General features: G+C 39.7%; 1 long non-coding RNA gene across 1 annotated transcript; it reads left to right on the top strand.

The window, feature by feature from the left end:
* The first annotated feature begins 1319 nt into the window (after positions 1–1319).
* On the top strand, positions 1320–4272 carry LOC123735859 (uncharacterized). Its single transcript, XR_006765812.1, has 2 exons — positions 1320–1359; positions 3361–4272. It is a non-coding gene; the product is annotated as an uncharacterized lncRNA (long non-coding RNA).
* Positions 4273–24240: the final 19968 nt, after the last annotated feature.

Here is a 24240-nt window from a genome sequence, read left to right as displayed (position 1 = left end):
GGACTGGGGATGTAGTTAGGTTTGTATGCAGTCTGGTGATATACCAGGGACTGGGGATGCAGTTAGGTTTGTACAGTCTGATGATATACCAGGGACTGGGGATGCAGTTAGGTTTGTACAGTCTGATGATATACCAGGGACTGGGGATGCAGTTAGGTTTGTACAGTCTGGTGATATACCAGGGACTGGGGATGCAGTTAGGTTTGTACAGTCTGGTGATATACCAGGGACTGGGGATGTAGTTAGGTTTGTACAGTCTGATGATATACCAGGGACTGGGGATGCCGTTAGGTTTGTACAGTCTGGTGATATACCAGGGCCTGGACATGCAGTTAGGTTTGTTTTCCTCTAGCTACTCTCCAGTTTGCTCCCAGCAGCGTTCATAGAACATAGATCACTGTTCAACTAGGCTGCAGAGTTCCTAGTTTGACAGATAATTCAACCAGTGTGACCAGTGGGTTTCTTTAAATGAATGAATATGAAACTGCCTTAAATACAGATGTGAAGGACAGTATGTTTTAAATTCTCACTCAAAATATGCACTGCTCTTTTGAACGTCTCAATATAATATTATTATTTAATGAAAGGAATGAAAAATACATTTGTGTGCAACAACAACTGCGTTTCCCTCCAGTCAGCAGACGGCGATGTGCGTCTTTCAGGCGACGCTGCAGCGTGACGTAAAATCTAGTGGACGGAACACTTCTTCAACAACATCTAGTCAGCCACCTCGGTAGCCAACAGCCGAAACATTTAGACTGTTTCTGTGCATATTTGCCTCTGTTTTTTAAATATACTTCTGACATCTAGTTAATTGCCCCCATTTAAATGTTATAGGTACATTGTTAGTCAACTAGCTGGCTTGATAAATTAGCCTAGCACTAAACTAGTCGCTCATGCTAACTAGCTAGCTAGCTAACATCCCCGACCATGAACTCACTGATGTATTCCTCGCCTGCTAAAGAAGAGGTCTGAACATGAGCTCCCTAAACTACTCCCCTCCTGTTAAAGAAGAGGAGGTCTGCTGGACGGAGAAAGAAGCTCTGGGGCTGAACATTGTCGTGAAAGAGGAGAAGGAAGAGGAGGATGTCACAGTAAAACAAGAAGTAGAGGGTGAGGATGTTACAGTGAAAGAAGAAGAGAAAGACGTTTCAGTGAAAGAAGAGGAAGACACGTTCAGAGTGAAAGAGGAGGAGGATGTTACAGTAAAAGAAGAGGAGGAAGAGAAAGAGGAGGATGTTACAGTAAAAGAAGAGGAGGAGGTGAAAGAGGAGGATGTAGTTTTTGGAGTGAAGGAGGAGAAAGAGGGAGAGATAACTGTCATATTGACAGAGGAGTCAGGAGATCTGATTACCATCAGTAAGTACTGTCTTAAAAACGGGCTCTAACTGTCCAAAGGGTTTGAACGAACGTGTTGTTTTAAAGCAGCATGCTACTGAAATTCTATACTTGAAGATGTTGTTCTGTACTATAGGAATTCATGTTATAATATAATGTTAAAGCTACATTTTAAAATGGATGATTAAAGCCCTGAATGCTGATTGGCTGACAGCCGTGGTATATCAGGCCGTATACCACGGGTATGTCATGTATTTTTACTGTTCTAATTATGTTGGTAACATGTTTATAATAGCAATAAGACACCTCAGGGGTTTGTGATAGATGGCCAATATACCACGGCTAAGTTCTGTATCCGGGCACTCTGTGTTGAGTCGTGCTTAAGAACAGTCTTTAACCGTGCTATATTGGCCATATACCACACTTCCTCTGGCCTTATTACTTAACTGTAACATGTGTATACCATCAGAGTCCCTCCCACCACAAAATCACAACTTAATTGTCTCACAGAATGGCAAACATGTTATAAATGAAATTTTTGACGTGTGTCCATTGTAGGCCTTGCGTAGAGTGTGTATACCCGCAAAAAGCAGATTTCTAAATAATGTTGGAGAAATACATAAAATAAGTGTCACGTCCTGACCATAGTAACTGGTTATTTTCTATGGTAGAGTAGGTCAGGGTTTGACAGGCGGTGTTTTGTGTTTTTCTATGTTTTCTATTTCTATGTGTTAGTTCTAGGTTTTCTATTTCTATGTTTTTTTGGGGGGTTGATCTCCAATTGGAGGCAGCTGGTCCTCGTTGCCTCTGATTGGAGATCATATTTAAGTAGGGGTTTTTCTTCCTGGGTTTTTGTGGGCAGTTGCATTCTGTTTAGTCTCTGTACCTGACAGAACTGTAAGTTGATAATTTCCTTTTGTTATTTTGTCATTAGTGTTTTGAGTAAATAAATATAATAATGAACACTCAACACGCTGCGTTTTGGTCCCCTCTATACGACGCCCGTTACAATAAGAAGCATTATTGAAATGAAATGGACACGTGTTATGGGGAGACTGAACATATTAGCAAAAGGACAAGCGTTTTGGGGAGACTGAAAATATTAGCAAAAGGACAAGTGTTTTGGGGAGACTGAACATAATAGCAAAAGGACAGTTTGTAAGTCTTCAAAATAACAATTTTGAAGGAAAGGTGTGGCTAAACAAAAAAATATAATTTAGAGAGATAGTAATGTCCATTATTACTTTAGAGATGAAGTGGGACACCAACAAAACGTTATTAACAATGGATCAACTGCAGCCTATAACACTGACTGGAATAGTAATATATATTATTATAGAGCTCTGATCAGCCTATAAACATGATCTATTATTATAGAGCTCTGTTCAGCCTATAAACATGACATTATCTATTATTATAGAGCTCTGATCAGCCTATAAACATGACATTATCTATTATTATAGAGCTCTGATCAGCCTATAAACATGATCTATTATTATAGAGCTCTGTTCAGCCTATAAACATGACATTATCTATTATTATAGAGCTCTGCTCAGCCTATAAACATGACATTATCTATTATTATAGAGCTCTGCTCAGCCTATAAACATGACATTATCTATTATTATAGAGCTCTGCTCAGCCTATAAACATGACATTATCTATTATTATAGAGCTCTGCTCAGCCTATAAACATGACATTATCTATTATTATAGAGCTCTGATCAGCCTATAAACATGACATTATGTATTATTATAGAGCTCTGATCAGCCTATAAACATGACATTGTCTATCATTATGACATCATGACATTCCCTGAGAGATTAGATTTGGAGCTCTTCATCATTTGTTTTTAAATCTCACCGTCACCAAGTTTATTATTAATGATGTAATGTTGTGAAAACTGACCTCAGGGTATTGAGGGATCTAGTCTAGATTAAACCTCATAGGAAGACATTTTTATTTAATGCAGGTTTCATTCAGGTCTCTGTTTAACTAGATACTCTGTTTGTCTTTGGCAGGAGAGAGACCAGACTCTGACAGCAGGAAGAGTTCCTCAGGGGAAACAGACCCAGAGACGCCTGACCAACACCACTGCTCCCACTGTGGAAAGAGTTTTAGGTGGTTAGGGAGCCTGAAAATGCATGAGAGAACACATACAGGAGAAAAGCCCTACCACTGTTCCCACTGTGGAAAGAATTTTACTCAGTTAGGAGCCCTGGTTGGGCATGAGAGAACACACACGGGAGAGAAGCCTTACCACTGTTCCCACTGTGGAAACAGTTTTAGGTGGTTATGGGTCCTGAAAAAGCATGAGAGAACACACACGGGAGAGAAGCCTTACCACTGTTCTCACTGTGGAAACAGTTTTAGGTGGTTAGTGAGCCTGAAAACGCATGAGAGAATACACACAGGAGAAAAGCCTTTCCAATGTTCCCAGTGTGAAAAGAGTTTTAGGTGGTCGGGGAGCTTGAAAAAGCATGCGAGAAAACACACAGGAGAAAAGCCTTTCCAACATACTAATACACAGGAGGAGAAGACATACCACTGTTCTCATTGTGAAAAGACATTTTCCCAGTCAGAGGACCTGAAATCACACGAGAGAATAGAGAGGCTGTGTTCTGACTTGTGTTTCTGACTGAGAATTTGTCCACGGCCAGGATTCATAGGGCCAGGGTGTCCGCTATGGACGCCTGGAAAAAATCAGCAGTGGACATTTCTGAACGTTTATCCAACAGACCTGTACATCCATGAATGGATCTCTATAATGTGTAACTATTTCTGATGTATGTGTTGTGATGAATTGTTTAATAGATGTACTATGTTAGGTATATTTATCTGTGGTTTAATTTCAACAGATTTTACTGATGCTATTAGATTGCTGTGTGGGGGGAGTTTTATATATACAGTGCCTTCAGAAAGTATTCACACCCCTTGACTTGTCCCACATTTCGTTGTGTTACAGCCTAAATTTAAAAAATATTGTTATTTATTTTTATTTCACCTTTATTTAACCAGGTAGGCCAGTTGAGAACAAGTTCTCATTTGCAACTGCGACCTGGCCAAGATAAAGCATAGCAATTCGACACATACAACAACACAGAGTTACACATGGAGTAAAACAAACATACAATCAATTATACAGTAGAAAAATCTATATACAGCATGTGTAAATGAGGTAGGATAAGAGAGGTTAGGCAATAAATAGGCCATGGTGGCGAAGTAATTACAATATAGCAATTAAACACTGGAATGGTAGGATGTGCAGAAGATGAATGTGCAAGTAGAGATACTGGGGTTAAATGGATTCAATACCCCATAATGTCAAAGTGGAATTATGTTTTTGGAAATGTTTACACATTTAATTAAAAGCTTAAATAAGTTCAGGAGTAAAGATTTTGCTTAACAAGTCACATAAGTTGCATGGACTCACTGTGTGCAATAATAGTGTTTAACATGATATTTGAATGAATACCTCATCTCTGTTCCCCACACATACAATTATCTGTATTGTCTCTCAGTTGAGCAGTGAATTTCAAACACAGATTCAACCACAAAGACCAGGGAGGTTTTCCAACGCCTCGCAAAGAAGGGCATGTATTGGTGGATGGGTAAAAAAAAGCAGACATTGAATATCCCTTTGAGCATGGTGAAGTTATTAATTACACTTTAGATGGTGTATCAATATACCCAGTCACTAACTCAGTTGCTGGAGAGGAAGGAAACCGCTCAGGGATTTCACCATGAGGCCAATGGTGACTTTAAAATAGTTAGTGTTTAATGATTGTGATATGAGAAAACTGCGGATGGATCAACAACATTGTAGTTACTCCACAATACTAACCTAAATGACAGAGTGAAAAGAAGGAAGCATTCCCAGTCAGAGGACCTGAAATCACATGAGAGAATAGAGAGGCTGTTGGCACTAAAGTAATACTACAAAAGAATGTGGCAAAGAAACAAACTTTATATCCTGAATACAAAGCGTTATGTTTGGGGAGGGTTTGGCTGGCCGGGACGTCCTTGTCCCATTGTGCTCTAGCGACTCCTTGTGGTGGTCAGCATGCACGCTGACTTCGGTCGCCAGCTGGACAGTGTTTCCTCCGACGCATTGGTGTGGCTGTCTTCCAGGTTAAACGAGCAGTGTGTCAAGATGTGCAGTGCGGCTTGGCAGGGTCGTGTTTCAGAGGACACATGGCTCGACCTTCGCCTCTCCCCCGGAGTCCGTAGGGGGAGTTGCAATTGGATATCATGAAATTGGTGAGAAAAAGGTGTAAAAGTACAAAAATATATATATATATATATATACACACTCGTACTGAAATTAGATTTTTCGATGATCTGGCAGATGTGAAAACCATGTAAACACCTGCAAGACTTCGGTTAGAAGTGAATCACCTGCCTGGACATCCTAAGAAGCACCAGAGACCTGCATTTTGAAGTCGGGTTTAATAATACTTGTGAAAACTGACTTCAGGTGATTGAGGGATCTAGTCGAGATTAAACATCATAGGAAGTTTTATCATGTTTCATTCAGGTCTCTGTTTAATTAATTATATAATCTGTTTGTCTTTGACAGGAGAGAGACCAGACTCTCCTTCTGACAGCAGGAAGAGTCCTTCAGAGGAACCAGACCCTGAGATGTCCAAACCAGCAGGACGACATCACTGCTCCCAGTGTGGAAAGAGTTTTACTCAGTTAGGGAGCCTGAGAGCACATAAGAGAATACACACTGGAGAGAAGCCTTACACCTGCTCCTTGTGCGGAAAGAGTTTTAGGTGGTTAGGGAGCGTGGAAAGGCATGAGAGAACACACACAGGAGAAAAGCCTTTCCAATGTTCCCATTGTGGAAAGAGTTGCACCCAGTTAGGGAGCCTGAAGGAGCATGAGAGAATACACACAGGAGAAAAGCCTTACCACTGCTCCCACAGTGGAAAGAGATTTACCCGGTTAAGGTACCTGAAAGAGCATGAAAGAATACATACACATACACAGGAGGAGAAGACATACCACTGCTCTCATTGTGGAAATACATTTTCCCAGTCAGAGGACCTGAAATCACATGAGAGAATAGAGAGGCTGTGTTCTGACTTATGTTTTTGATTGAGAAATTGTGTTTTTGTTCATTCTACATTAAATAATATTGTATGAATGAAATCATACTGAAAAATAGGTCTACATGTTTTTTCCAGCTCAAGACATGATCATGTCGAAAATCGGATTAAAAGAGTAAAAAAATGTTTTGATTATGAACTTAAGATTGATTGAATGCAGGTGTAAACCCCTAAATGTTGTTCACTATATCATTGGGATATTTCAAACATGTTAATTATTAAATAGATTGATATTAGTATTTCTTCATTCAGATTGTCATTGTAAATGCGTATTGGTTCTCAATTGACATATCTGATTAAATAAATGTGAAATAAAGTAAATGCCATATTATTTTTGGGAAGTCTATTTGGTTCTATGTTGGGACTATAAGAATATTTTGAAGATAAATACACAAGGCAGAGTACGAGAGAGACAGAGGACGAGAGGTCAGTACAGTACTAACAACCAATGGAAATAGTGTTTTTTCCTGTAATAGGGAGTTATTGATCAGTGGTTCAGCAACATGGGAGGATGTAGATGTACACTACCGTTCAACAGTTTGGGGTCACTTAGAAATAACCTTGTTTTTAAAAGAAAGCCATTTTTTGTCCATTAAAATAACATCAAATTGATCTGAAATACAGTGTAGACATTGTTAATGTTGTAAATGACTATTGTAGCTGGAAACGGCTGATTATTAATGGAATATCTACATAGGCGTACAGAGGCCCATTATCAGCAACCATCACTCCTGTGTTCCTATGGCACGTTGTGTTAGTTAATCCAAGTTTATCATTTTAAAAGGCTAATTGATCATTAGAAAACCCTTTTGCAATTATGTTAGCACAGCTGAAAACTGTTGTTATGATTAAAGAAGCAATAAAACTGGTCTGCTTTAGACTAGTTGAGTATCTGGAGCATCAATGTAACCTCTCAAATTCATAGACAGGTGTCGCGTCTATTTTTACCCAAAAGTAGTTTTTTACCTGGAGACTGTAGTGCTACTTTCTCAAAATGAACATAAATGCTGTAGGGGAGGGTTCTGGTGTTTTACCAGGAGACTGGGGCCGATCCCCATTTAGGAATGTATGTCTTGCTTACTGACACTCTGCATGTGTTGATACCTGGCTGAAAACCCTCACAGTTGTTGGCCAACAGATTTTGTCATGGAGTTTTCATTCAATAGGGTTTAGAGTCCATTTCATCTTAAGCCATTCTTTTAAATACGGTAATACCTTTAATTAGAATGTTGTGCCTTTAAATACCTTTTCATTCTAATTTTGTTGACGGACTCAATAGAATACACGGAGTCAGAAACTAGGGATCAATTCAAGAAAGTCATCATTCGTCTCTGTTTCAACACCAACTGGTAGATTTAAAAATACTCTGATCTTGTAGATTATTTAGGTACATTTTAGGGTTAGGAAAGTATGTATGAATCATAAAAACAATAGTCCTATAAATCTACCCTAATTCTTACTAATCATGGAAGTTTGATGACAACGGCCCAATCCTACATTTACATAAGTGTTCAGACCCTTAACTCAGTACTTTGTTGAAACACCTTTGGCAGCGATTACAGCCTTGAGTCTTCTTGGGTATGACACTAGAAGCTTGGCACAACTGTATTTGGGGAGTTTCTCCCATTCTTCTCTGCAGATCCTCTCAAGCTCTGTCAGGTTGGATGGGGAGCATCGCTGCACAACTATTTTCAGGTCTCTCCAGAGATGTTTGATCGGGTTCAAGTCCGGGCTCTGGCTGGACCACTCAAGGACAACAGTGCAATAATATGTAACAACTTCACAACAAATACACACATCTAAAGTAAAGGAATGGAATTAAGAATATATAAATATTTGGACGAGCAACGTCAGAGTGGCATAGACTAAAATACAGTAGAATAGTATAGAATACAGTATATACATATGAGATGAGTAATACATAGACAGATACAGTAGAATAGGATAGAATACAGTATATACATATGAGATGAGTAATGCATAGAGAGATACAGTAGAATAGGATAGAATACAGTATATACATATGTGATGAGTAATACATAGACAGATACAGTAGAATAGGATAGAACCTAGTCTGTTCATTATATACTTCTACATGATGTATTGTTACACCATGTAGGAGCAGTATAGACCTAGTCTGTTCATTATATACTTCTACATGATGTATTGTTACACCATGTAGGAGCAGTATAGACCTAGTATGTTCATTATATACATCTACATGATGTATTGTTACACCATGTAGGAGCAGTATAGACCTAGTCTGTTCATTATATACATCTACATGATGTATTGTTACACCATGTAGGAGCAGTATAGACCTAGTCTGTTCATTATATACTTCTACATGATGTATTGTTACACCATGTAGGAGCAGTATAGACCTAGTCTGTTCATTATATACATCTACATGATGTATTGTTACACCATGTAGGAGCAGTATAGACCTAGTCTGTTCATTATATACATCTACATGATGTATTGTTACACCATGTAGGAGCAGTATAGACCTAGTCTGTTCATTATATACATCTACATGATGTATTGTTACACCATATAGGAGCAGTATAGACCTAGTCTGTTCATTATATACATCTACATGATGTATTGTTACACCAACACAAAAAAAGGAAATTATATTATTTTATACTAATACAATTGCTCAGAGAAAGAGATTTAGTTTAAAATGTAATTCTCAAAAGGTTGGGGTCTGAATTATTGCCACCCATGTTTTCAATACTCCAGCACCCTCCCCTTGGGAGGATAATGACACTGAAATGTTTAATGAGATTAGAGAACACATTGGGTGGGATCTTAGACCCTTCCTCCATACAGAATCTCTCCATGTCCTTGATTTATTTAGTCTGTCTTATGGACTGCCCTGTTCAATTCAAACCACAGGTTTTCAATGGAGTTCAAGTCCGAAGACTGAGATGGCCATTGAAAATGTTGATTTTGTGCCCAAATAACCATTTCTTTGTGGATGTTGATGTGTCTTGCTGGAAGATCCTCTTATGGCCAAGTTTCAGCCTCCTAGCAGAGAGGTAACCAGGTTTTGGGCTAAAATATCCTGGTAGTGGGTAAAGTTTATTTATTTATTTCATACAGTAATTTTTGCTCATCTTTATCAAGGGTATCAATAACTAGGTGCTTATTTTGATATATAATCATTTGCTTCTTAATCAGAAATACAGATGTGAAGTAGAGGTTAAGTTTGTTTTACATTTTCATAAAAAATCTGAACTAATCAAACAACACTTGTTGCTCTTTGTACGTGTTGATATAATATTCATATTTAATGAAGAGAAAAAAACGTTTCCCCTAAACTGCTTTATAATATTATAATTCAATGAAGAATAAAAATAGTTTTCCCTCCTCAACTGCGTTTCCTCCCTCCAGACAGCAGATGGCGATATGTGTCTTTCAGGCGATGTTTCTAGTGTGACGTATAATCTAGTGGACGGAACTCTTCTTCAACAACTGCAGCCACCTCGGTAGCTCGCTAGCCGACAAAGTCGGCACAATCAAGTTCTTTAGACAATTTCGTGTTTTAATTGCCATTTTGCTTTAAACATACTTATGTGGAAACAACTAGCTACCCCATTAAATTTAATATTTACGTTGTAAGTCAACTAGCTGGCTGGTTAAATTAGCACTAGTCTAGTCGCTAATGCTAACTAGCTATTATCTCCGACCATGAGTTCACTAAGCTACTCTCCTGCTAAAGAAGAGGAGGTCTGCTGGACGGAGAAAGAAGCTCTCGTCAAAGAGGAGGAGGAAGAGGAGGCTGTTACAATACAAAAACAAGTAGAGGGTGAAGCTGTTACAGTGAAAGAAGAAGAGAAAGACGTTACAGTGAAAGAAGAGGAAGACGCCTTCAGAGTGAAAGAGGAGGAGGATGTTACTGTGAAAGAAGAGGAGAAAGACGTTTCCGTGAAAGAGGAGGAGGATGTTACTGTGAAAGAAGAGGAGGAAGATGCAGTTTTTGGAGTGGAGGATGAAGTGAAAGAAGATGAAGACGTTTTTGGAATGAAGGATGAAGAGGGGGAGATTACTGTCACATTAGAGGAGGACGAAGAAGAGAAGACTGGAGAACTGATTAACACCAGTAAATACAGTGAGTACTATCTAATAAAACAGGGACATTGATCTGATTAACACCAGTAAATACAGTGAGTACTATCTAATAAAACAGGGACATTGATCTGATTAACACCAGTAAATACAGTGAGTACTATCTAATAAAACAGGGACATTGATCTGATTAACACCAGTAAATACAGTGAGTACTATCTAATAAAACAGGGACATTGATCTGATTAACACCAGTAAATACAGTGAGTACTATCTAATAAAACAGGGACATTGATCTGATTAACACCAGTAAATACAGTGAGTACTATCTAATAAAACAGGGACATTGATCTGATTAACACCAGTAAATACAGTGAGTACTATCTAATAAAACAGGGACATTGATCTGATTAACACCAGTAAATACAGTGAGTACTATCTAATAAAACAGGGACATTGATCTGATTTAACACCAGTAAATACAGTGAGTACTATCTAATAAAACAGGGACATTGATCTGATTAACACCAGTAAATACAGTGAGTACTATCTTATAAAACAGGGACATTGATCTAATTAACACCAGTAAATACAGTGAGTACTATCTAATAAAACAGGGACATTGATCTGATTAACACCAGTAAATACAGTGAGTACTATCTAATAAAACAGGGACATTGATCTGATTTAACACCAGTAAATACAGTGAGTACTATCTTATAAAACAGGGACACAAACTCTGCAGTTGTTGAACTAATGTGTGATTTTTAAAAGGGCATTCTACACTTGAATATGTTTTTGTACTGTATGAATTGTTCATGACGTCCTTTCCTGTTGAAAAGTGATATAAATACAGTAAAGTATAAACACACTAAAGGGAAACAAATAAATGTTTTGAGCAAAATAGTGTTTTTTTAGACAACTGCAAACTAGACGGAGTGAGTGATGTCATAGTAAGGCCTCCAAGGAGTTGGCTTGATGGGAAGTCGTGATGTCATCCAATAGGAGGCTGATCTTCATGTGAATATTCATTATTCTTTTTAAAATCCTTCCTGTTCTGTCAAGTTGGTTGTTGATCATTGCTAGAAAGCCGTTTTCAAGTCTTGCTATAGACTTTCAAGATGATTTAAGTCCAAACTGTAACTAGGCCACTCAGGAACATTCAATGTCATCTTGGTAAGCTCCTCCAGTGTAGATTTGGCCTTGTGGTTTAGGTTATTGTCCTGTTAGGACAGTTTTTTGTATTCAGATCTCTGAAATGCTCTCTACCTACGTAACATTTAGTGTCTCCTTATGTTACGCTGGCAAAACAGTTTTCATGGGCACAGAAATCCTAAATCATTTCAGAGTTTGCTAAATCCAATGGTAAAAACCGAGAGTCACCTTAACTTTATTGACAACACCCAAATGGATACTGTCATTAATGCGGTTCTTCAATAATTACACATAATACTTAATACTGTAGCTGTTTAGTTACAGTCACATGTTCAACTACCATCAGCTGATCCAGGAAATCATTTTCTGAATGACAGTCACATGACAAACATCACGACATGCAACAACAACCAAAGTGCTTCTTCATTCATTACTCTGGTAAAGACAGTTATGCTGTGCTGCACATTGGATCCAACATCCCTAACAAATTCATGTTTATAATGTGCTATTGTCTGGTTGATGTACTGTAGGGTCTCGTTAGTCTGTCTGGACACAGAGATACTTCGCTCATAATGTGTAGAGAACTGTTCCTTGATGGATAGGCTATTGTACAACACACAGAGCTATTTTCCTATATTCAGGACATTTAGAATGACAACACATTACAGAGTAGCCTAGTGGGATTATTCACAAAATTATCTGGTGATCAGGTTATGAAATGTCATGACAGACATTTTAGTTTCCATGTTTCACCTGAAATATTAAATTATTTATAGTCCTAGGTCTATGTTATTGTTAGGTGAAGTTATGGGTCCTACAGTAGGTCTATGTTATTGTTAGGTGAAGTTATGGGTCCTACAGTAGGTCTATGTTATTGTTAGGTGAAGTTATGGGTCCTACAGTAGGTCTATGTTATTGTGAGGTGAAGTTATGGGTCCTACAGTAGGTCTATGTTATTGTTAGGTGAAGTTATGGGTCCTACAGTAGGTCTATGTTGTTGTTAGGTGAAGTTATGGGTCCTACAGTAGGTCTATGTTGTTGTTAGGGGAAGCTATGGGTCCTACAGTAGGTCTATGTTATTGTTAGGTGAAGTTATGGGTCCTACAGTAGGTCTATGTTATTGTGAGGTGAAGTTATGGGTCCTACAGTAGGTCTATGTTATTGTTAGGTGAAGTTATGGGTCCTACAGTAGGTCTATGTTATTGTTAGGTGAAGTTATGGGTCCTACAGTAGGTCTATGTTGTTGTTAGGTGAAGTTATGGGTCCTACAGTAGGTCTATGTTGTTGTTAGGGGAAGCTATGGGTCCTACAGTAGGTCTATGTTATTGTTAGGTGAAGTTATGGGTCCTACAGTAGGTCTGTGTTGTTGTTAGGTGAAGTTATGGGTCCTACAGTAGGTCTATGTTATTGTTAGGTGAAGTTATGGGTCCTACAGTAGGTCTATGTTATTGTTAGGTGAAGTTATGGGTCCTACAGTAGGTCTATGTTGTTGTTAGGTGAAGTTATGGGTCCTACAGTAGGTCTATGTTGTTAGGTGAAGTTATGGGTCCTACAGTAGGTCTATGTTATTGTTAGGTGAAGTTATGGGTCCTACAGTAGGTCTATGTTATTGTTAGGTGAAGTTATGAGCCAATTTGTTAAACACTTGGTGTACAAACCCTCATTGTCAGGCTGATGGAAAAACTTGCCAAAGAGCATTTTACTGGTTGAAGTGTTTTTTAAGTATAAAGCAGTTGATTTGCGACAGTAACACAAACATATTAAGCAGGAGATTCAAGCGAGCCTTAGAATTATAATCCAAAGTAATGTGAAATGCACTCATAAGCAACCTGGAAAAGGAGGCTAATTTTGCTGTCAGCCTATGAGAACTCCCCTGAGTTTTCCCCCCACGGTGGTGAATTAGTGAATAGACACAGAGCTTAATGTGAGTTTCCTTGAGTAGCACTCCTGATCTTGCGCTGTAATATTCAGAATACATTGTGAAAAATTTAAATCTTTGCTCACCATTTTTGCTCCATGCAGATATACTACATCCATAACTAGTGGTTTCCTCATTACCAGATATACTACATCCATAACTAGTGGTTTCCTCATTACCAGATATACTACATCCATAACTAGTGGTTTCCTCATTACCAGATATACTACATCCATAACTAGTGGTTTCCTCATTACCAGATATACTACATCCATAACTAGTGGTTTCCTCATTACCAGATATACTACATCCATAACTAGTGGTTTCCTCATTACCAGATATACTACATCCATAACTAGTGGTTTCCTCATTACCAGATATACTACATCCATAACTAGTGGTTTCCTCATTACCAGATATACTACATCCATAACTAGTGGTTTCCTCATTACCAGATATACTACATCCATAACTAGTGGTTTCCTCATTAGCAGATATACTACATCCACAACTAGTGGTTTCCTCATTACCAGATATACTACATCCATAACTAGTGGTTTCCTCATTACCAGATATACTACATCCATAACTAGTGGTTTCCTCATTACCAGATATACTACATCCATAACTAGTGGTTTCCTCATTACCAGATATACTACATCCATAACTAGTGGTTTCCTCATTACCAGATATACTACATCCATAACTAGTGGTTTCCTCATTACCAGATATACTACATCCATAACTAGTGGTTTCCTCATTACCAGATATACTACATCCATAACTAGTGGTTTCCTCATGACCAGATATACTACATCCATAACTAGTGGTTTCCTCATTACCAGATATACTACATCCATAACTAGTGGTTTCCTCATTACCAGATATACTACATCAATAACTAGTGGTCTCCTCATTACCAGATATACTACATCCATAACTAGTGGTTTCCTCATTACCAGATATACTACATCCATAACTAGTGGTTTCCTCATTACCAGATATACTACATCCATAACTAGTGGTTTCCTCATTACCAGATATACTACATCCATAACTAGTGGTTTCCTCATTACCAGATATACTACATCCATAACTAGTGGTTTCCTCATGACCAGATATACTACATACATAACTAGTGGTTTCCTCATTACCAAATATACTACATCCATAACTAGTGGTTTCCTCATTAGCAGATATACTACATCCATAACTAGTGGTTTCCTCATTACCAGATATACTACATCCATAACTAGTGGTTTCCTCATTACCAGATATACTACATCCATAACTAGTGGTTTCCTCATTACCAGATATACTACATCCATAACTAGTGGTTTACTCATTACCAGATATACTACATCCATAACTAGCGGTTTCCTCATTACCAGATATACTACATCCATAACTAGTGGTTTCCTCATTAGCAGATATACTACATCCATAACTAGTGGTTTCCTCATTACCAGATATACTACATCCATAACTAGCGGTTTCCTCATTAGCAGTTATACTACATCCATAACCAGCTGTTTCCTCATTAGCAGGGAGGTGTTTCTGCAATCAAATTGCATGTGCATTGACCTCGTGTCGCAATTTTAGCAAACACAGAAAGGGGCCAATATTGGAGACCAAAAGTCATCTGGCACACTGCTTAGGGTTTCAACAACTTTAAAAACTTTTCTAGTTACTACTAGTGTGAAAACAAGACAAAATATGATTGTTGCTAAGTTGACTGTCTTAATTGTCAAATATTTTAACAGACGTCAATTGTTGTACAACTTCATGGGTACGCTCTGGGCATCACCTTTTACCTCAAACAGTGGATTTCTGCTGTTGTGGGCCTTTAATCATCTGTCTGACTTTGTTGTTCACACAGGAGAGAGACGTGACTATCGTGGATCCTCTGGGGAGCCTCAACAACCTCATGATGCTGACAAGGCAGAGAAGAGTCTCTCCAGATCAGAACACCTCAAGAAACGCCAGCGGAGAACCACAGGGAAAAGATCTCACCGCTGCTTTGACTGTGGGAAAAGATGCACCTCATCAGGCATTATATCACACCAGAGAATTCACACAAGTGATAATTCTCACTGCTGCTCTGATTGTGGGAAATTTTTTAAATCTTCATCAGAACTCAAAATACACCTGAGAAATCACACAAAAGAGAAACCTTACTTCTGCTCTGACTGTGGGAAGAGTTTTCCTCTGTCAACCAGCCTGATATCACACCAGAGAACACACACAGGAGAGAAACCTTATAGCTGTGATCAATGTGGGAAGAGTTTTGCTATTTTAATCGCCCTGATATCACACCAGAGAACACACACAGGAAAGAAACCATGTAGCTGTGATGAATGTGGGAAGAGTTTTGCTTCACCTGGCGGCCTGACAGCACACCAGAGAACACACACAGGAGAGAAACCTTTTGGCTGTAATCAATGTGGGAAGAGTTTTACTCTGCTAAGCAGCCTGATATACCACCAGAAAACACACACGGTAGAGAAACCTTATAGCTGTGCTCAATGTGGGAAGAGTTTTACTTGTTCTAGCATGCTGACTAGACACCATAGAACACACACAGGAGAGAAACCTTATAGCTGCAATCAATGTGGGAAGAGATACTCTCAAAAACGTTCTCTGATTAAACATCAGAAAATACATGAAGGAGTTGTTCCATGATATCAATGAATTAATGTCACAATGTAGAATGTTTTAACATTGTAGTAGGAGTATTTTAATGATGTCACAATGTAGAACCCTAAACGTTTGTCCCCTGTTCTATTGATTTCAACATGATATGAATATTAGCCTCAGGGGTAAAATCCAGGCTCTGAAATGGAAGAGTTACTATTTATGAGATTTAACAAAAAGTGACTAACAAAAAAAGAGTTCTGTTACACTTACCATATTGGTGACCCACTTGAATCAAAATGCAACACTTCAAAAGGTAGCTAGCTGTTTTCTACAAGTTGTCCTCTAACCAGGGATGTACACATTATTCCCAGATTCCGTGTGGTTTTTGAGCTGTTAGTTTTAACAGGACGTGCAACCTCATCTCCCTCCTCTCGGCACAATTGATTTCAACATGATATCGATGAGTTATGACAAATAAGTGTTGTGTTCCTTTGTTTAGGGATCCCTAAATTTAAATGCATCACTCCAAAATGTAGCTGACTGTCTTCTGCAGGTTGTCCTCTAACCAGTGAGGTAAAATATATCTCCCATTTCCATGTGTTTTTTGTTTTGTTGTGTTAGTTTGAAGAGCAGATTCAACCTGATTTCCCCCCAAATGGATATAAGATTTGTGTTTTGCGTTTAGCTAGTGCGTTGCTATGGATCTTTATTTATTTTGACTGCATGTTTTTCCGTATTGGAGATGAGTTTTGTTTAGTGAGTTTTAGGAAGACGAGTGTTCTAGAAGCTAGTGGGATTTAGGATTCTATAGAAAGAAAAAGGAGAAACTAATAATCCTATTGTATATTATTATTTAGAAATACGTGTTTTTTCTTGTTTTTAATTGTTGACATCCAGTAGACACCATGTTTATATTGGTGAAGGTGAAGCATTGTAGTTGATTATCATGTGAAATGGAAGTTGTTTTCTGTTGGTGGTGAGCAAATTTGTCCAAAAGAAATGTAGGATATATTTGTTGTCTTAAGGGGGAAGGTGTTACAGGCTTTGGTTTTTCCATTTATGTTTTGAAGTTGGACTTTAGCACGTCTAGCTCGTTAGCACGTCTAGCTCGTTAGCCCGTCTAGCTTGTTAGCACGTCTAGCACGTCTAGCTCGTTAGCCCGTATAGCTCGTTAGCACGTAGGACGCACTGATTGGTGTCACCTCGTTAGTCAGTATGTGTTACACCTGTGCTGGCTTGTCCATCTCGTTAGTGGGAAGGTGTTTCACCTGAGCTGGTCCAGGTTCTATTTAAGAGTGTCTGGCCCAGTGCTCCAGTTGTCTTGATACATGTGGAGAGTCAACACCTTTAGTTGCTCCACCTTTTGGTTTACTTCCTGTCTTTAAGTTTGGTGTGGGTTTTTCTTTTGTTTTCCTCTTCTTGGGCAGATTTAGTGGGTCTCATGGTGGGTGTCTTTTAGGTCCCAGTTGTTGTTACTAGTCAACTTTTAGTGGACACTGAGAGCAAAAGTGAAACATTATGTTATAATACTTTTATTGCATCAAATGGTTGTTTTATGCAACAGAATAGAGGGTTCTTATAACTATTGTCTCTGTGTTCTACTGAGGATGGGCCTCTGGGAGAAAACACTGACAGGAGATTTACAATGTCTTTTGGGTGATAAAACCTAAAGAGACTGCATTCCAGAACATGAGTTAATGTTTCTGTTCTATATGGTACCAGGGAGAGATGACCCCAGGGCCAGACCCTGCTCTCTACATAAAGAGTACTGTTTTTACAGCAGATAAGTGAATAAAGATTTAGTTTAAGAATAACTCTGACTTGTGTGATAAGTTTGTCTCCTCAATTGATATTAAAGAAATTAACCACCACATTTGGCGATGGGGATGAGAATCTTCACTTGGTGACCGCTCCTGGTGACCTGGGTAAATGGTGCACAAGGGATTCCTCTAACTTGGGATCTCAGGGAGACCCCACTTCAGGAACGGAGCAGATGAACCCACCTTTAATCTGAGTGGATACCACAACTCAAACCTAGTTTAAAAAAAGAAAGAAAGATGTGAAACACACAAAGTGGAGTTTTTAGAAAAGCCTCGTAGGCTCTGAGTGTGTATTCCTGTGTGGAGGTGTAAACAGGGCCCAGTCAGGAGGCTCTGAGTGTGTATTCCTGTGTGGAGGTGTAAACAGGGCCCAGTCAGTAGGCTCTGAGTGTGTTCCTGTGTGGAGGTGTAAACAGGGCCCAGTCAGGAGGCTCTGAGTGTGTGTTCCTGTGTGGAGGTGTAAACAGGGCCCAGTCAGGAGGCTCTGAGTGTGTATTCCTGTGTGGAGGTGTAAACAGGGCCCAGTCAGTAGGCTCTGAGTGTGTTCCTGTGTGGAGGTGTAAACAGGGCCCAGTCAGGGAGGCTCTGAGTGTGTGTTCCTGTGTGGAGGTGTAAACAGGGCCCAGTCAGGAGGCTCTGAGTGTGTATTCCTGTGTGGAGGTGTAAACAGGGCCCAGTCAGTAGGCTCTGAGTGTGTATTCCTGTGTGGAGGTGTAAACAGGGCCCAGTCAGGAGGCTCTGAGTGTGTTCCTGTGTGGAGGTGTAAACAGGGCCCAGTCAGTAGGCTCTGAGTGTGTATTCCTGTGTGGAGGTGTAAACAGGGCCCAGTCAGTAGGCTCTGAGTGTGTATTCCTGTGTGGAGGTGTAAACAGGGCCCAGTCAGGAGGCTCGGAGTGTGTTCCTGTGTGGAGGTGTAAACAGGGCCCAGTCAGGGAGGCTCTGAGTGTGTATTCCTGTGTGGAGGTGTAAACAGGGCCCAGTCAGGAGGCTCTGAGTGTGTATTCCTGTGTGGAGGTGTAAACAGGGCCCAGTCAGTAGAATCTGAGGCTGAGTCAGCTATCTGTGCAAACTGGATGAAAACTAGAATCTGTGTTTACTAGTTAAGACCATTTATGATATAGTACAAGATAGTAAGGTGCACCTGTAATTGTTTTAAACCTGGACCCCATTTTAGATGTATTGAAAGATGTAAATGTATGAGTTTCATTATCCTAGGAACTAACCATTAGATAAATGTGGAAATATTCCCGCAGGTTAAAATATTGTTGAAAAACAACTAATTGATTAGGTATGTTTGGGAATAGCATTGTGTGACTGTGATATGAGAGTTGTGTGACTGTGATATGAGAGTTGTGTGACTGTGATATGAGAGTTGTGTGACTGTGGTATGAGAGTTGTGACTGTGGTATGAGAGTTGTGTGACTGTGATATGAGAGTTGTGTGACTGTGATATGAGAGTTGTGTGACTGTGATATGAGCGTTGTGTGACTGTGATATGAGAGTTGTGTGACTGTGATATGAGAGTTGTGTGACTGATATGAGAGTTGTGTGACTGTGATATGAGAGTTGTGTGACTGTGATATGAGAGTTGTGTGACTGTGATATGAGAGTTGTGTGACTGTGATATGAGAGTTGTGTGACTGTGATATGAGAGTTGTGTGACTGATATGAGAGTTGTGTGACTGTGATATGGGAGTTGTGTGACTGTGATATGAGAGTTGTGTGACTGTGATATGAGAGTTGTGTGACTGTGGTATGAGCGTTGTGTGACTGTGATATGAGAGTTGTGTGACTGTGATATGAGAGTTGTGTGACTGTGATATGAGAGTTGTGTGACTGTGATATGGGAGTTGTGTGACTGTGATATGAGAGTTGTGTGACTGTGATATGAGTCTTAATCTGACGTTTGGATAGTAACATATAGAAATATGCTGAATCAGATGATTGAAATGTGGATAATAAGCGGGATGATATTTTAGAAAGCAGAGGAAGGTCTATAGTTCCTGGGAGGCTTGATTTTGCCGTGGTCTCTGGGAGGTTAGAGAACCGTTGAGGATCCCATGGTCATTGTCTGGGAAACAAAAGTTAATTTTTTGTTCTGCTGGGAGGATGTTTGGAGAGATGCTTCGTAGCTATGGAGAGTCCCTGAAAAAGCAAATGGAATGGTTGTCGTGACTACCTGAGAATTTCTTACGTTTTATATGGATTCTGTGAATATATGAAAATATGATGAATTGTATGTGTGTATAATGATTACTAGAGATTTGATGAAGTAATACTGGGAATATAATTAGATACAATTTAAACAACCCATATGTAGACGAACGTAGGCTTTGAGTTGGTATCTTTAATGGATCATTTGATAAAGATGAGGTTTAAGCATTATTAAACTGTCTATAAAGTCTGGGCAGTTGTCTCAGAAACTGGAGTGAATCACAGGTAAACTAACAATATTGTAGACTTGATGCTAAATACAGATTTTTCAGCTTTAGTGTGTATATCGTATCCACTTAGTTATGTTAGGAAGTTTTCCATCTTTACGACCGGCCCTGGTAACTTCACCCCAACTTCTCTGATCCCCAGAACACAGTCACTTAACAACATAAGTGTTTTTCTGACATTTTGGGGAAATTTAAGGGAAAATAAAAATCCAGCCGTAGCAGAGCCCCAAGTCCCACGGGGACGTCCTCGAGGGCCTGGATGTTCTCCCCATCAAAGGCCAGCGGGATTTCACTCTCATGGTGAAATGGATTTCCACCGATGTGCAGTAAAGGAGTGAAGAGCGGTGAAATCTGTGTCAACAAAAGTAAGAAAAGATTAATACACATACAATTAACAAAGAACATAACAAATGTTCAGCTGTAGTTTTATATAAGCATGCACACCTATGTTTATGAAGAAACAGATGATTGGTGCATAGGCATACCTTGTCACGGACATAAAGGCCACTCGGGTCCTCATTGAAGAGGTAGGGCAAGAGCAGAATCACTGCTGTGGTCTCCAGTCCTAGTAAAGTAAAGCAATGATATTACTACACTTGCTAATTTTACTAGAAAATACATTAGAGAAAGGGAAGGAATAAGAGCAGATCCCTCTTCTGTATTGTCCTTCAGGGACTGTCAGAATAGCAGGATGATGTCCTCACCCCTGCCTCGCCTCTCTACCTCTGATAGTCCTTGAATTATCTTTTTGTCTATATCCATTCCATGGACTTGATTCATTTCTGAGAAGATCTGAAAAGATCATTTGTACACATTTGTACGCTAATAGATTTCAGTTTGTATTGACTGCTATGTAGGTTAAATGTACACTTCAAATGCAGCTGTCCTACAACATATCTGTACCTTCTTCTTGATCCCAATTGCATTGTGTCCATGTTCTGTCCTATAACAATTTCAAAGGAAGAGAAAATGTGTCAAAGAATAGTCTTACAAGTATTAAAATATATATATATATATATATATATATATATATATATATATTTTTTTTTAAATGAATATTGAAAGATAAATGGCATCGACAAATAATATAATGTAAAATGGAAGAACATATTGGAGAAAGCACTAGCCAATACAGTACTGCCATACAGTAACAGTACTGCCATACAGGCATAATATCACATTTCAAGATATCTTTGTACACAAATTGTTCAATATTTTATCAGGCTGACTTGAAAGATTATACTCAACATTTTGCTGCGTGGCAATACTGTGTTTGGATTCTGAAGGGCATTTATACAAAAGAGGTAGTCTAGACACTGTATTAATACCATTATGCATTTGAATCCCATCTACAGCTACCATCTAAGATATTAATTTCCCACCACAAGGGGGCGGACATGTAACGTTTCCAAAATGGGATAGTATTGTACATGTAACGTTTCCAAAATGGGATAGTATTGTACATGTAACGTTTCCAAAATGGGATAGTATTGTACATGTAATGTTTCCAAAATGGGATAGTATTGTACATGTAACGTTTCCAAAATGGGATAGTATTATCCATGTAACGTTTCCAAAATGGGATAGTATTGTACATGTAACGTTTCCAAAATGGGATAGTATTGTACATGTAACGTGTCCAAAATGGGATAGTATTGTACATGTAACGTTATGCCCCCTTGTGAGTTAATAGTATTGCATGCTGTAGCAGGCTATATAAAGAGGAAGACCTCTATTGACGATTCAGTTCGTTGTAACATCTCGTCTGGACAGGTCACCGTCCTTAGTTAGTTAGTTAACGAAGCTAACGTTAGTAGAAGCTGCTGCAGCTCCAATACAGTATGAGTTGAGACGGTGAACTGATGTTGAATTACACCTCTGTTGCTAGGCAGAACTTTAGTCACATGAGTTCTTCCTCACTTGACCTGACCTGACCTCAGCCTAAATTCCTCCCTCCTCCCCACCTCACGGCTGTCCTGTTGACTTGTTCCAGACTGTGGTCCTTCTCCTCCCCACCTCACGGCTGTCCTGTTGACTTGTTCCAGACTGTGGCCCTTCTCCTCCCCACCTCACGGCTGTCCTGTTGACTTGTTCCAGACTGTGGTCCTTCTCCTCCCCACCTCACGGCTGTCCTGTTGACTTGTTCCAGACTGTGGTCCTTCTCCTCCCCACCTCACGGCTGTCCTGTTGACATGTTCCAGACTGTGGCCCTTCTCCTCCCCACCTCACGGCTGTCCTGTTGACTTGTTCCAGACTGTGGCCCTTCTCCTCCCCACCTCACGGCTGTCCTGTTGACTTGTTCCAGACTGTGGCCCTTCTCCTCCCCACCTCACGGCTGTCCTGTTGACTTGTTCCAGACTGTGGCCCTTCTCCTCCCCACCTCACGGCTGTCCTGTTGACTTGTTCCAGACTGTGGTCCTTCTCCTCCCCACCTCACGGCTGTCCTGTTGACTTGTTCCAGACTGTGGTCCTTCTCCTCCCCACCTCACGGCTGTCCTGTTGACTTGTTCCAGACTGTGGCCCTTCTCCTCCCCACCTCACGGCTGTCCTGTTGACTTGTTCCAGACTGTGGCCCTTCTCCTCCCCACCTCACGGCTGTCCTGTTGACTTGTTCCAGACTGTGGCCGTTTCTCCTTCCATAGGATCCCTGACGTCTAACAATAACACATTCTGACAGAATGTAAACGTTCTACATTCCCCTCAAACAGTGACATGAATAAGGATATTTCATATTTTCAAGTTCAGAACCCATCACCTGCTATGTAAAAAGAGACAGAAGAATGCACAATGGTCAATGCTATCTGGGATCCTTGGGACATCCCTACCCTAAACCCTAACCTTAACCCCCTACCTTAACCATTTTAAATGTCAACTTCAACGGGCTAGGGACGTCCCAAGGATGTATCTCTACCTGAAAATACATGATCTAAGTGATTGATAGTTGGTATTCAGCAGTCATAAAGCCTTATTTACTTTAATGAACTACTAAAATAGTGATTTTGTCAGACAGCATAGACAGCAGCTCTACACATTATTGACTGACTGATCCATTCATCCTTCCATCCCTCCTCAGCCTTCCTCTCCTCTGAAGACCCAGTGAGGGTGGAGCTCAGTCAGAGAGCTGTTGAGGGACTGGTTAGGAAGAACACTTCTACAGCCAGAGAGGTGAGAGGTCACACATGGTTTAGATGGTAAATATTTATGTCCCCTTAGTGGTTCATCACGTCAGCAAAAGGGAATATGTTCCATCATCTATGTTTATTTACATTAGTACAAATTGTCCACTGATATTGGTGTAATTTCTCACTCCTTTTGGCTGTATGAAAGTTAATTTCCCCTCAGACACACACATTTGTTCTTTGATATTATGAAGGTCATTTGTGTCAAATGTACTTTTCCCCTCATTCACCCCATCTCTTTACATTGCTTATGTATATTCAGTGGCCTGACTGTGTCAAAGGCCCATCCCGGTAGATCTGAACCTAATGCAGCTTGGAGTGATCGGATGACAGAAGTCACATGTAGGTGCCAGGTGTAACTGAGGCCATAGATGCTCCATATCCATTACTTTGAGTGTTTTATATAATATAACTAAATGTGTTTCTGTGTTGCAGGGACAGTCAAGAAATGGAACAGCAAGGCCACAGAACATGACATAAGCAGAGCTGTGGGAGACCACCTCAAGCCCCTGGTAGAGCCGGGGGTGGTGTTTACCACTCCACCACGCCTTCAGCAGGCTGGA

This window comes from Salmo salar, unplaced genomic scaffold, assembly GCF_905237065.1.
Source record: "Salmo salar unplaced genomic scaffold, Ssal_v3.1, whole genome shotgun sequence".
NCBI classification, from domain to species: Eukaryota; Metazoa; Chordata; class Actinopteri; order Salmoniformes; family Salmonidae; genus Salmo; species Salmo salar.
This window is presented reverse-complemented; position numbering and strand designations above follow the sequence as displayed.